Raw genomic sequence first — 13,664 nt, 5'->3', positions numbered from 1 at the left:
GGTTTAAACATGTAAATAACTCATTTAAAATTTATGTAGTAGGTTACTTTGATTATATGTAAAATTTGAAGAAGGTTGCGAGATCACAAAACCAAGAACTGAAGATAAATTAAACTTTATTGCAAAATAATTTAAGAGAATTAAACGTGACTCAACAGTATTAGAAGATTCTACCGAAGGTCCAATTGTATTTTAGAGAATTCAACTGCATTCATAGGAAATAAACAGATTACAGGAAAATTTAAGTAAATTGTAAGCACACTTCGAATTTTGGGGCATTCATGTGCTCCAACTCAGTTCAAAGTGAATGAAACTCATCTCAAGAAAATGAAAGGAATTTCAAGAAATGAAACTAAATGCAAGAGAATTCAATTTTTTTCGACAAAATTGAGTAGTATCGAAGGAACTTCAAAAAAATTCTATTTTATTAAATTGAATTTAAAGTAATTAAAAGATATTCGTTTGAATTCAATTATATTTAAGAGAATTTAAAAAAATTCGACAGAATTAAATTGAATTCAAGAGGAATCAAATTAATTCAAAGGGATTCAATTTAAAGGTATTCAAGAAGTTTCAAAAAATTTTAATTGAATTTAAGATAAATTATATAATTAAAAATATTCCCAGAGAATTCGTGTGATTTGACTGAATATCAATGAAATTGAACTGATTACAAATATCTGATTGAATAAAAAATATGGGAGAATTCAATGAAATTCGGAAAAATTTAACGGGATTAGCCAGGATTCAAAGAAATTCCAGAATATTAAAAGATGGAGTTCCATTAAACTATAAAGTATGTAAAGAATTTAAAAATATTTCATATATTAATGCTATGTGATTGAAAGAATTTAACTGAACTTAAGAAAATTTGAAGCAACTCGAAAGACCCAAATGAACGTAAATTAATTTTAATGAAATTAATTTAGCTTCAAGGAAATTCAGCAATTCCGAAAGATCCTCAGGACAATAAAAATGAAAGAAATTTGAAATACTTAAATTAAATTGTTGGGTTTCGAGAGGATTTCTAAGGAATTTAACTGAATTTAACGGTATTTGAAATAATTCAACTGCATGGTGGAGAATTCAAAGAAATTTGAAAATTTTAAATGAAATTTAAAATAGTACAAAGAAGTTCGGAATTAATATATTTTTTAAATTATTGCTTGAATAAAGTTGTTTAGCTCTGCTTACATAACGTTTCTTTTATTGCATATAGTTTAAGAACTATAACTTCATTAAAAGCCAACAATTCTTTGGAACATATTATCAGTTTGAAGTTTTCCTAGCCATTAATAAAAGATAGTGACTTATCAAGTTACCCCTTAGTTCCAAATTCTATATTTTTGTATATCTCTTTTGGATCTATAATCTCTATTTGTTTCTATAAGATCCTAAATTGGAAGATACTAGTCGATACTGTGCCGACTAGCGACCTATTCGATTCCAACGTGTTCCATCCTTTTCTATTATGCATAGTCGATGAATTGAAGAAAAGCACAAGTCACAGTCGTCAGAGACGAAAGATCGATTCCTCCAAGCGAGTCTGAAGGAGCGGTATGGTAATTGAGGGTGATTCGTAGATATCCAAGTTCCCGTCGAGAATATTCTCCCGAGGATTCCTGTCGGGGAGTCTGGAAGGATGAGCCTCGTTTTCGGATGGGGAGGGACATTTGCGAATGCAGGGAGTTGTTAGCTGCCGCATGAAGGGTGATTTTCTGTGTGTCGGCCATCGTGGTTCTATCCAGATATGGCGACCTATGTAATTCTCTGGCGAACCAGATATAAAAATATTTCCTTCTCACTTTTTTCGATTAAAGTCCCCTCCAAATTAGTTAAAAAATATTTTGTGTTTGGATCGTCATGAGGAACATTGCTAAGGTCATTGTAGCATATTCCCGAAAGATTCCAAACATTCTAGACTCTGAAAACGACCGATACTGCCGTTATGTAACATTTATATTCGTTATTGCGCAAGCTATAAAAAACATAGGAGATATTTAGAGGAGTAAGGCGTCACTTTCATTTTCGGAAACGAAATCGACTATCCGCAAGCATCGAGGCTCTTATCAGTTTTTCGTGTAAATAAGTGTAAAATAGAGTTTGTTACTCTAGTTAGTTTATAGTGTAAATTAGAAACATTGCTATTGTATATAACAAGGACGAACGTCAAGATTAGCGATATTTGAACATAGTCCTGCATTAGGAAGGTCCTTATTTTCCCCTATTTTTTTTAATTTTAAGTATAAAAAGTCGCACAATAAGGACCAGCCTAATCTGTATGTAGATTATATACATACTTGAATGTGTATTTAATGTTTTCCTACCGGACAGACGAATTACGTTAGTCACTTGAGAGTACTAGAACGGTACCAATCAAAAACACGAATAAACGATCCGAGCCTACATTTATACGCATCGTTTCTTCGCTTCCTGACACAAAGAATAGTTTGCTTGTCGAGTCTTCCGCAAATCTTGGAATAAAATACTTTCTTCAATTTCCAGAGGATCTATTGCAGTATAAATCGTTCCTGAACTTTATTTTAGAACAGATGAAGATACTACGCTGCTTGATGAATTCTTAATTAATTCAGGATGTAAAGGGCAACCAATGCCTTGTAGTTTTCTAGATCCTTCAGAAAACTTACAGGTACATGAACATTTTATTTTTTCGTGTCAGGTATTCCGCCGAATGAATAATGCACGAAAGCAGCAATTATTTCAATGAAAATTGAATCAAAAGTATTCCGAGATCTGCTTTTTCAGTGTCACCTGCAGTAATATATATATAGACTGAGAGACGATAATCCAGTCATTTTCATGTCACACAAATATACACACACAGATTCATCATAGAAACTTAATCACTTAATGCAATGGTTATCCGTGCGCAATCACTCTAATAAATGTAGGTGACGACTATAAGATTCGTCCTTTTGTCGCAGCCGATAGAATAATTCCAACCGATATTGTTGTGTTGAAAGGTGCACTGTTTGAAACATTCAAGGCAATCTCAGTGTAAATAAAAAGTTAAAGAGAAAATTTTTCACTTCCTTTATTGTCTGCCTAACTAATTTTGTTCAGATGTTGAAATAATAAAAGCTTGATTTATGTAAGAATAATTACTAACAATGTAATTAGCTAATGGTAACAATTAAAACTAATTGTAACTATTTCTTTATGTTCCATAGATTTAAATTACACGTTTGGCACCATTTTTTTATTGTTCATGATTCTTTTTAATTACGATTTAGAACGATTATCCTCCTTACGATCCGTTAACATCTCTTCCCGTACTGTTCTTTGTTGTAAAGTATCCAATTCGTACGACTTTCGATAGATTATCAAGCTTTTTAATTACGATTTGTTACAATGTCGATTTGGTTACTTATTCCTTGCATTTAAATCACGAATTAGTACAATTATCGTGTTCACGATCCCTCATTACCACTTTCAGTACCAGCCTTTGCTTTAATCTGCCCATTTAGTGCCATATTTCCATTGCTAATGGATCTCTTAAATTACGATTTAGTGTAATATATATTTAATTATTATTTATCCTTTTTATTTAAATAATATATAGTACGTCCTGCTTACTTTTTCATTTAAAATTATCCGTTTGGTACAATGTAAATCTGGTTACTATAATCCTTTTTATTTAAATTAGAATTTGGCAGTTCATTTCAAATCATCCATTTGAAATAATCTATCAATTGCTGATCAACATACTAAGTAACGATTTGATATCATGTATATTTTGTTACTACTTCTTTTAAAGTAAATTACTATTTGGTATAAGTATCCTCCCTACGATCCGTTAAGATTTCTTTCAGTACTTATATTTATTCTAAATTACGCTTAAAAAATGTTTTAGCTGAATTTCATCTTCTAAGAAAATATAGCTGTATTACATAAATATCTAGGGGTTTCAGCTAAATTTTGCCATCTATAAACAATATAGATAATTTCTAGGTGGCAAATTTAGGTGAAACAGCTGGAAATTTAAGTGGCTCAGCTTTATTTTCGTACAAGACAAAATTCAGCTAACCGTCTAAATGGAACAGCTGAACCATTCTTTTTTAGATTAAGTGAACTGGCTTCTAAAAAGTAGTTTATTTTTGGCTTTCGTCTTAGTTCATCCATTTTGAAAATTTTCCAAATATTTGTTTCCACCCTTTCTAGAATCGCAACTCGAAAGTCTAGCGACTGTAATTTCTCTCAAGAGAATAATTCGGTGGGTGAAAGGGAAACGTGAGAAGTTCAGGTTGAAACTATTTGGTGAAGATCTTGAGAGTGTCGCATCTTGCCTTCAGCTCCTTGAGCATCAGCTCAACGAGAATTCAGGATGAAGACATGTACTTAATTTAACCCTTTCCATACCGTTGACGCGTTAACGTCTCGTTAACCGCAATAATTAGAAAGGGCTTTGTGCGACGCTCATTACGTAAATTATCCTACCGTACATTCGTCTCGAGATGCAATTGACAATTTTCTTATTCGACTCTCTTTCCCGAATAGTTCGATTATCTGAGCTTGCAGACGTTATCGATGCCAGAATTGAGATTCCCTCTTTAACGATCTTCCTTGCCCCATTATACTGGTAAATTATTTAGAAACGTTTGCATCATTAGGAAGCGGAAGAAGAAATCTTTGTAAATGATGAAAAGAAATTCTGAAAGTATCTGAATCGACTAACCGATTTTGCACTGAGACCCTTGAGTAAAAAGAGTGCACCGACTTATTTCTCATACTGTAATAGCGATAAATGACAAATACCGTGTACGAATATAAAAAAAATAATAACATGAGACTAATATATTATTGCGGCAGTAATCTGTATGTAAGTGTTGTGAATAATGAGATAATATTGTTGCTGTGATTACCTTTAAGATTGTAAGTAAAGTAGCTAATAGAGCAACTGTTAGGTGTCACTGTCTCAATTCAATAAATGTTATTTCATTTTATCGAATGTTTATTTCTTACCCATCCTTAGATACGTATTCTATGATCACTCTCTTGTTTCGATGCTGGATGAAAAGGTGGGTCAGCTTAGAAGTTTTAAACATAGGATATAAAATATAGTAATAAAAATTCTGGACAAATTGGTTCCTTCTTCATACGTTTAGCTTCTTCCCGAAACATGCTTATGTACATTAGTGTTTTTAAAACTCTATAAACGAACCATAAAATCAACTTATCCATTTGTAATTTAATCTAGTTTTTTTTTAATTCTATAAACCTCGATTTTTTTCGAGTACTAGAAACACTAAAAACTAGAGATCTCTTTTTTATATAATTTTATTTTATTTCCTGTTTTTTAATATAATAACTTCATACTGTTACTTTCAATGTGAAGCAACTGAATCTGAGGTCCCAGATCTCATCAGTGTTATCATTTTAGTACTGTTTGAGACTTTTTTTCTGATTATTATTGTAATACATGAAACTAGCTCTGAAATAACACTTGGCTTTTACATTGAACTTTCAGGTACTCATCCAGTTTCAAGGTATCAAAAAGTTTGGAATAAAAAATGGAAATTTTTTAAATTTTTACACTAAATTTATGTTTAGCAACGCAAAATCCCCTTAGTACCGAATCTCATGAAAACGCTGTTAACGCAATGAAAAAAAAGTTTTTAACTTTCAGGTGACTAGAACTGGTTCGAGTTCCCAAAACTTTTTGAAACTTTTCGAGCTTTCTGCACATCCTTACGATTTGATATAGATAGTGGCTTTTTGTAATATTTGTAGCTTCGTGTGTTATTTTAAATAATAATTTGACACAATAAAGTTCTTACAGTATCAATTATCAGTATCAGTATCAATTTGCTAAGAGTATCCTGGTTTAGATCCGGTATAATTAGAAACAATGTAGTTATTTCCAATATCGGTATACCCACTTGAAAAAGTGAACGTACGAAAGGACTTACAAGAGGACGCATGAAAGAACGTGTGAAGTAACGTACAAAAGGAAGTACAAAAGGACGTACAAAAGGACGTACAAAAGGACGCATGAAAGAACGCATGAATATACGTACAAAAGGGCGTCTAAAGAACGTACCAATGGACGTACAAAAAGACGCACCATAGGACGTCTGAAATTGTGATTAAAAATGACGTACGTTAGTACATTTTTTTGTACGTCATTTCTGAGATCACTTCTTACTTCAAGAAAAGTGCTTGAAGATTGTTTATTTCGTTTATTTTGGCGCATTAAGAAGGTGTCTAATGAGTATAGCTACTTGATTATATGAATAGCATATTAGCGTAGTTGGTTCTCGCTCCCGGGTAGAAACTATAACTTGGTTCTTAAGAGGCCCTGTCTAGATTTCCTATTTTCTATCGAGGCCCTAAAGTGTCAATCTACAGAGGGCGAAAGCTAAAGCATCACGCTCAGCTAGCGAGGTCTTCAGTAGGCAACACGATGAGGGCCTATTAATAGGTTCTTTATAGAATCTATTTTTTCTTATTTTGTTGATTCAAATAAAATATTATTAAATTATTAAAAAATTGATCATGCTTTAAATTCTGAAGTGTGATGCTATGGAATTGGAATGGAAACTTCTAATGTGTCCCCTAAGGGTTTACATTTTTCTTGCACCTTCTTCTTTATTCCTTTACACACCCCCCACACACTTACTTGGTGGTGGAAGGGGGACCTACAGTTTAAGGTGGGTTCAAAACCACCAAGAACAACAGCTTTAAGTACTTAGAGAAAACCTTTTTCTCTAGAGGTACCGGTCCCACGACTCTCCGGAGATGAACAACTCCCTTGCTAGGCTAGTGTTCATCGCATGGGCCGCCGAGGCTTTTCCAGAGTGTGAGGCGGGAATCGAACCCGCAAAAGCCGACGGAGTGGGTCCAAAGCCTACGCTTTAGCCCCCACTATAAGTGTGATGCTATGGTTGCAGTAGTATTAAAGTTTAACCAGCACATTGCCACAATCCATTACCAGAAATTTTTGATTCAAAGAAGGAAAATATTAATATAATTGTAAAATACATTTTCTTTGTAAAAGTTTAATCTAAAGATTTTACACCTTTCTGTTGCCTCTAACAAACACTTCTCCGTTTTCTCGTATTTCTATTAACATTCGATTATTAAATATACTCCGCACGTTATTCTAAAACTAAACTTATTATTAAATTTGACTAGAGAAGACATATTACTAATAACTAAAGACAAACGCAGTTTATTAAAATATCCGCAAGCGCAAAGAATCGAACGCACGCACCGCAGGCTTATACGTCGAACGCCTAATCCCCATAGCTACGATGTAACGCTGAGTGCGGTTTCATAAATGCTTTGCGGCATTCATCCGATACTTTAGAACTCAGGGAAAAAGGTTTTTGAAGCTCGATTTGTTATATACGATTTTTAAACGTACTTACATGATTTATATTTAAATCGATCTTTAAGAAAAATTCTTTTCAAATTTTTAAGGCACCAAATGGTTTTAATTTTGTCAGAAAAAAAATTAATTTTTTGAAAGTTTGCATCTCAGTAATTTTTTAAATTTGTTCTTTTTTTAATTTAAGTATAATTAAGCATAAGAACATTAATATACTTTTTTGCACTCACAGCTGTATTACCCGTTTTACCTGTCGAGGGCTTTACAAGGTCCCCTCGAAAAAATAATTAATTGATAGAAATTATTTTTTAAATAATGAGTGAGTATATAAATAATGTAAGACAAGTAGCACACGAAAATAACGTGTCGAGGGCCAGCAGAGGGAAAGCCCAGATTCTTCTAGCTAGGAAATCTAACTGCGGCCTCGTGAAAACCAATATTTAGTTTAGGCATAAAGTGGCAATTTCTACCCGGGGTAAGAAAACATAAGACCAAAAGACATACAAAAGTACCAAACGTAATTTTATCACTAAAGTACCAAAGTACATCGCTTTGTCTCCCAATTTGGGACGTCCTTGGGTAAGTCCTTTTATATGTACTTTTGCACGTCTGTGGGCTGTTCTGAACAAGTATTTTAATCACACACTGTGCATGTGGTACAGTTGTGCTACCTGTCAATTATTCTTGCATTTATCTTTTATACCTATGATTTTCCACGATAATTTTGATGTTTTTCATCCAAGACGATCAAAAAGACAACAGCTGTCAGGTAGCTACAACCAAAAATTGAGTCTAATGAAATTATAATGCAATTATAATGGTGGCACTAACGTACTCAAAATTTAAGGATTGTACTTTTTAGTACAATTGTTTTTTTACTAACTAAGAATTAACGATTGAAAAAAAAGACGGACAAATAACGACCAGTAGGTCGTGTAGATATTGCAGGGATGAGCAGTTACGCATGTAGTAAGCGTGTAATCTAAATAGGTTTTGCACTAAATAAATATGGGGACACAATTAGGTAAATGTGAATCTTCCTAGCTGGTTAGAGAACGTTCTGCGGGAGTTTGTGTATGGGGAGCTGGATGATTTGAGTATGTGAATGTGATTGCATAAATGCGTGAGTGTTCGAGGGTGGTTTGGGGTAGCCGCGTTATGGTGAGAAAGGCGGGAGGCACGAATGCCCGCCGCTTCTGCAAGGGGGATTCGGCAGGCGCAGTTTCCACATGAGTGGACAACATTGATAGAAGCTGCGGGGGGGCTACTGACTGTACTTCATCCCTTCGCCAAACTCAATGTAACTTCGGGCGGTGAGCTCTCATCCCCTGCTTTAAGCTGGCTTTCATTATTTTCCTATAATTTGCAACAGCCACGATTCGCCAAGGGAAAACTCGTTTTTTTGTGTGTAGATCGCCTTCTGGTTATTTACCTAATATTCCATAATAAATGAAACCGAAGAAAACAAACTTCAACAATAGAATAACTAATATATTGACGGTTCATCTTGACGAATAGCTTCAGAAGTAATGCTGAAGCAGAAGTAATTCGAAGTAATGCTTGATGAATTTACACAACCTAAAAACCTGGAGTCTTACTTCTTCTCATTCCTTAGCAGAAGTGTTTAATTAGACTAAGAATATTGAAACAAAAAAATGAAGCCTGAAAAATAGTTTAAATAGATAATAATTATTTGTTAGTTACTTGCATATAAAAGAAGAAGCAATAGTGTTTATGATAAAAGTTTTTTTTTTCTCAAAAAATATGTGTTTGTTTGATTTTTGACATGAATAAATTGCGAGAGTTAAATGAATATGTAAAAGTAATGGTTCTTATTATTCTAGTTTTAGGGCTCCTCCCTAAACCCGCATACATTAATTTTTGGAGAACAATAAATGCCCATGTTTCAAATAAGTTTTTCTTTTTAAACACGCCTAAAAAAATGAAAACAATTTGGTGATTGAGAACAAATATAATTCGGGCTATTGAAACTAAAATATTTCACATTATTAAAATACAAAAGAAATAGTTTTTAATATAGTAAAACTGATAGTCCAAGAATAGTAAAAATATTGAGTAAACGCCACTGCGATATATCCAGGGATATTACTGTTCTCAATTATTTGGTTTTTTTAATCCTTTTAAATTCTTTAAAATTTTTTGTGATTGTTTGGAATTCTTTTGAATTTTTTGAATTTCTTCGAATTAACCTAGTATTCTTTTGAACTAAACCTAAATTTGCTTGAATGACCCTTAAATTCTTTTAAATTAACCTTCAATTCTTTTGATTTCAACTTTAATCCCTTTGAATTCACCTTGAATTCTTTAAATGTCTAGAACACTCTTGAATACTTTAAATTCCCGGAAATTCATTGAATTCTCGCGAATTCTTTCAATTCCCTTGAATTCCCCTGAATTCCCCTGAACTTTTGGAATTCTCGTAAATTCTACTAATTTTCGCAAATTCTTTGAATTTTCTTAAGTTTTTTTAAATTCTCTTTAACTCTTTGAATTCCCTTAAATTCTTCGAATTCTTGGAAACCTCCTGAATTCTCCTGAATCCTTTGGATTCACTTGAGATATTCGAATTCTTTGGATTCTCGTGCATTCTTTGAATGTTCGCAAAGATATTTGCATACTCGTGAATTATACTTAAGTTCACTTGAATTCTTTGTCTTACTTCATAGTCTCTTAAATTTCCCAGAATCCTCTTGATTTTCCCTAAACTCTTTTAAATTCTCATGAATTCTTTACATTTATCTTGAATTTAGCTTGAACTCCTTTGGATCCACATTGAACTATTTTAAATTCGCCTTGAAATCGTTTGAATTTACCTTGACTTTTTGAACACGTCTTAAATTCTTTTGAATACATCCTGAAATATTTTGAATTTACTTGAATCCGTTTACTTCTATTGAATGCTTGAGTTCTGGTGTCTATCAAAATTTCTAGTGGTTAAGCTATTGCAAAATTCAAATTTTAATTCATCGAACTAAGACCGCTCTCTAAGTCCGAATAAAATACTGAAACTAATAAAAACATCTGAGCCAACGAAAAAAGTGTTCGTTTGTCATTCAAAATTGCCTTATTCGCGGTTTCAAAATGTTTTTAAAAAAAACTAGAAATATTTTTTTTACAAATTGAAAAAAAAACTTTTTTCTTTGATTGAAATTAAAGAAATTTCGAATTCGATATGTTACAGCTTTAAAAATATGCAATAGTAAGTACCTTGAAATAAAAATTGTTGAATTATACATGGTTTTATTGTTTTTGGCATATAAACATGTGAACATATAAACAATGATTCTTCTTGAATTATCACTGCATTTGGATGATTAGCGGTCCAGGTGAGATTTTTAAAAATAATAGTTGACAAATAGGTGAACAAATTATAAGTTTAATGATAAACTCGTAAATCAAGGCTTCCCAATATTTTATCCTTTAAACTAATGATCTAATTTTGTTTTTGATCAAATTTTGATGAGTACGATATTTAAAATTTTTAAAGTTAGGCTACATCCCGTGTGGAAATAGCCCGGGTTAGCCCTAATACAACAAGGTGTCTAGTCGGGGACTGACCGGGCTATGTTTGTTTTTTGAGAGCCTAGCCGTGCGCTGGTCAGAGACTCGCTAGGGAAATTTATGTCAAAACTCCAGTCGGGGGCTGACTGGGCTCTGATCGGGAAAATCTTATGATCGAATGCTCTGACGGTAGCTGTCCGGGCGCTAAGGCAATAATAAAATTAGTAAACTTTTTTTCATAACTTAATTACTTTTTCTGAATTCATTAAGAAATGGATGTGTATACAAATCTCGAGTCGTAGTAAATGTATAGTAAACATTTTCAAATAGAGGTTATAATAAAACTATAAATTAATGACGACAAAAAACATACAGAAACTAAAGGTAAGATTGTTTGAACTTTTGTAAACGAATAATAATATATATTTTAAATAATATGATACCTAATATACAATATCAAAAATTAATGACAAAAGCCTCGAAACAACGAGTATTTGGCGTGATTTTAAAATTACCTTATGCGAATTTGAAAATTTCTGAAAAATATATGGTTTAGATTTTGTTAAGAAAAAAATTATTAGTTCCATCTTTATAAAAAATTGTAAATTTTAAGAAAAAATTTACATTTCATATCAAGCTTAAACGTTGTAAAAAAGTATAAAACACCTAAAAACCAAACACCTCTCGAAAGTTGAAAAAATTTTATTATTAAGAAATTTTCAACTTTCACGTTCAAATTTCTGAGTACCGACGTTAAAATTTTTAATGTGCATAAAAAATTATATTTCCTGTCATTGTAAAAATTTCTAAAGTAGTCTAATTCGGGAAAAAACAGGACTATAAATATTTACGGTCAAAATACTCACAATCATTTAATATTTATTTTTTAAATAACTTTTTTGCTTTCGCAACGACTACGTGAAGATAGTTAATGTTGTCTGTGTGCTGGGCGTGTGGAATTTCATATATTAATATGCTCCAATTTTGCAATAAAAAAGAATCAAATTGATACCCTAATTCAGTGACAGATGCTCTTCATACCATTGAAACCCGAATCATTTGAATCTAGTGAAGCACCAGTTGATCCCGTCCGGGCCGCTGCCGGGCTCCCCGGCCAGCTCCCGGCCATGATCCATGGGCGGACGCTGGCCAGCCCAGCGTGACGATGCTGGCCGGATTCCGACCTGAAACCCCGGCTACAGCCCATAGAATGGCTGAATGGCATAGAATGGAAATTAATTCTTATCAAACCTTCTTGCCCAATTTTATTGCACATTTTTCTTTTATATTTATTTTGGTTTAAAAAATGTGCTTTCAAATTTCCGTGAGTTTAAGATATATTCAGGAGTTTTGAAACAATTAGAAAATAATTAAAATTTGTAAAGATTTTTGAAAGTATTTTTTAAGGTTTTACGAAAATGAAAAAATTCTTTTAGGTTTCTACGAATAATTAATACAATTCTTTATTTTGAAAAATTGATTTAAAAAAATTCCAATAAATTTTAAACTATATTTAAAATGGCCAATAAAGAAGCTGAAGATTTTAAGGCAATCTTTTTCATATTACTGAATTTCATAGAAATTCAGGAAAAATTTAATTAGTTTTTAATGATTAGAATGCTTAGAAGGTCCGACAAGATTAGAAACAGAACTTTTTGAAGATTGGTAGGAAAATTTTTAATGAATTTTTATTTTAAAAATCGTACTTTATGAGAATATTAAAAAAGGTTTTCAAACATGTGAAAGGCCTTTCTAAAATTTGAAAGAAGACTGTAGAAGATTTTAAAGCAAAATGTTTCAATTGGATTATTTACATTTTTTAAAAACTTTTAAATTTTATCAAATTGAAACATTTTGCTTTAAAATTTTCTACGCTCTTCTTTTAAATTTGAGGAAATCGTTCGATGTGTTTCAAAATCTTTTTGAATTTTTTTTGAAGTACATTTTTGTAAATAAAAATTATTAAAAATTTTCAAATGATCATTAGAAAAATAATTATTTTTCTCTATTATTTTCAGACCTTCTAATCTTCAAGAATTATTAAAATTTTTCCTGATTTTTTTTCAAGTTTTAATTATTTTTTAATCGTTTCAAAATGTCTGTATATCTCGTAAGCTTAGTAAAATTTGAAAGCAAATTTTACAAACCAACATAAACATAACAAAAAATGGTGCAACAAAATTGCGCAAGAAGGCTTAATAAGAATTGAATTGCTTATTTTTTCTAAAATTATGTAATAGGGCAAATTTACGAAATAATTTTCAAAATTATGAATTTTTTAAAATTTCTCTTAGAATTCATTCCATTCCATTTTTGTTAAAAAAATGATTTTTTAAATGAAGATACTACTATATGTTTAAAATTAAAAGTTTTTAAAATAACTATTTTGGTTGATAATTTAACTGTTTTGTTGAAAATTTGATTTTTTCTGTTGAAAAAACATGTTCTTATACTAAAAATTTAACTGTATCATCTTTAGACCTAATATAATAATTTATAATAAATAATTTAGGCCTAATGGTTCTAAGGTAACTCGGGATTTCAAAACCTGAATAAATTTGAGGAGCAGCTAGATCGTCATTCGTGAGGTCGGGAGAGCTCGGGTTGCTGCTCGTGAATTTTCAGCTTTACACGAGGCTGGGCCTCGCAGCATTTAACAAAGCCGAGTCACCGACATGATACGTTTGAATGGGTCGCTACCAGATGGGAGAGTGGTGAGGGCCGAAAAATCCCACTTTCTGGAGACACTGCTAGGCGGATGCCGCCATTTATTTTGTCCTTCAACGGAAAA

This window comes from Belonocnema kinseyi, chromosome 5 (assembly GCF_010883055.1).
Source record: "Belonocnema kinseyi isolate 2016_QV_RU_SX_M_011 chromosome 5, B_treatae_v1, whole genome shotgun sequence".
In the NCBI taxonomy this organism is placed as follows: domain Eukaryota; kingdom Metazoa; phylum Arthropoda; class Insecta; order Hymenoptera; family Cynipidae; genus Belonocnema; species Belonocnema kinseyi.
This window is presented reverse-complemented; position numbering follows the sequence as displayed.